The 2,112-nt window shown below is 44.8% G+C and overlaps 1 non-coding gene across 1 annotated transcript; it reads left to right on the forward strand.

Annotated features, from left to right (window-relative positions):
- Positions 1-1,760: 1,760 nt before the first annotated feature.
- LOC118489544 lies at positions 1,761-1,867 on the forward strand. Its single transcript, XR_004887565.1, has one exon. It is a non-coding gene; the product is annotated as a small nucleolar RNA R71 (small nucleolar RNA).
- Positions 1,868-2,112: the final 245 nt, after the last annotated feature.

The raw sequence follows: 2,112 nt of genomic DNA on the forward strand, positions 1-2,112 counted from the left end.
CATTACCACCATGAGTGTGTTTTATTCTGCAAAAACTAAAAGATTAAACTAAACTAAGGATAGTTCCGCGGAATGCCTCCGTGGTGCGCCACGTCTATAAGGGTCCTTGGCTAGACCCGATTCGAGGTTATATATCTTCTGAGTGGAATGCCTGGCTTCCCATGTTACACCGTCGGAGAGCGGCATCCAAGCTTGAATCAATAAGCTTCATATAATTGACTGGGTCGTCGTCCTCTATTCTCTTCCCAACTCCGAACTTCACCTCATCATCCCCGTATCTCAAGGTGAGTGTCCCGTCATTCATATCTACTGCTGCTTGTGCTGTGGCAAGAAAGGGTCTCCCTAGTATAAGGGGGACCTCGGTGTCTTCCTCCATATCGAGTATGACAAAGTCAGCTGGATAAACGAATCTGCTTACCCTTACCAAGACATTCTCGATGACACCTTGTGGGAATTTGACGGATCGATCAGCGAGTTGTATGCTCATTTTTGTAGGGCTCGTGGTTCCCAAGCGAAGCCTCTTGAACATTGATGAGGGCATAAGGTTAATACTAGCCCCTAGGTCGGCCAAGGCATTGCGAACGGGCGATTCCCCTATTGAGCACGGAATCGTGAAACTTTCGGGATCGATTTTCTTTTGGGGAAGTTTATTGAGTACGAGGGCAGAGCATTCTTCGCCTAAATTAACTAATTGCAAATTTTCAATTTTCTTCTTATGCGTAAGGAAGTCCCTCATAAATTTAGAGTATTTGGGCATTTGGGTTAGGACTTCGATAAAAGGAATATTGACATGCAATTGTTTTAACAGACTTTCGAATTTTGCGAATTGCTCATTTGTCTTTTGACGAATTAACCTACCGGGGTACGGAACTCGAGGAGCCTTGGTAGGCTCTGGTGATGGAGGAGGGTTCTTCTCCTGCAGAGGTGTTGGCACTGTTTCATCCGTAGGTGGTTGTACTTCTGCAGGCCCTACGGTGCGGTTTCGTAGTGCGATGAGGTGAACTTGCGCCTTTGGGTTTGTTTCGGTATTGCTAGGTAATGCGCCTTGCGGTCTCTCGGAAAAGTTTTGAGCTATTTGATTTATTTGTTTTTCTATGTTTTGAATGCTAGCTTGTTGATTCCTAAAATTAGATTCTAATTGTAGAAATCTTTCCGAGTTTTTCTTATCAGTGTCAGAGACGAGGCGAGATATAGTATCTTCGAGCCTTTCTCGTCCACCTTGTTGTTGAGTGAAATTTTGTGACTCATTTCTTGATTGCTGAAAGTTTGTTCGTTGGGTTTGTTGGTTACTACTATTGCCAGGTTCCCTCCAACCAAGGTTTGGGTGGTTTCGCCATCCTTGGTTGTAAGTTCCCGTTGGGGGACCCGACGGCCTAGGTCTATTATCAATGTAGTTTACCATTTCTTGTTGATCGTCCGTTTCTTTCATGCAACTCCAATTTTCATGTGACCCACCACACCCTTCACAAGCCATAACCGAGACTGTTTTTGTCATTTCTAATTTTTTTATTTTTGAAGAAAGGGCCTCGATTTGGGCTTGTAAAGAAGTGCTTTCGTCGACCTTATGGGCGCCCGGGGCGATAGACTTATTTCCCCGGGGGGTGTGCCATTGAAAATTGGTTTGAGCAATTTCCTCAATCTGATTATATATTTCATGTGGGCGTCGGTTACCTAAAAGTCCCCCGGAGCTAGAATCAAGTGTCTGCCTAGTGTGTGGCAACAATCCATTGTAGAAAGTGGATACTTGTTGCCATATTGCGAGGCCGTGATGGGGACACTTGCGTAATAGCTCCTTGAACCTTTCCCAAGTTTCATATAAGGATTCCCCGTCCTCTTGTGAGTATGTATTAATTTCAGCCATTAATTTAGCAGTTTTAGCAGGAGGGAAATACTTATATAGAAATTTTTGGGCTAGTTCATCCCAGGTGTTTACCGATCCAGCTGGGAGGGCGTTGAGCCAAGCTTTCGCTCGGTCTTTTAGTGAGAATGGAAACATACGGAGGCGGATGGCGTCGTTTGATGCTCCATTGATCCGAAAGGTATCACATATTTCCAAGAAATTAGTTATATGTAGATGGGGATCCTCGTCCGCAAGCCCGTGGAAGGTTGCGG

This window comes from Helianthus annuus, chromosome 17, assembly GCF_002127325.2.
Source record: "Helianthus annuus cultivar XRQ/B chromosome 17, HanXRQr2.0-SUNRISE, whole genome shotgun sequence".
NCBI lineage: Eukaryota > Viridiplantae > Streptophyta > Magnoliopsida > Asterales > Asteraceae > Helianthus > Helianthus annuus.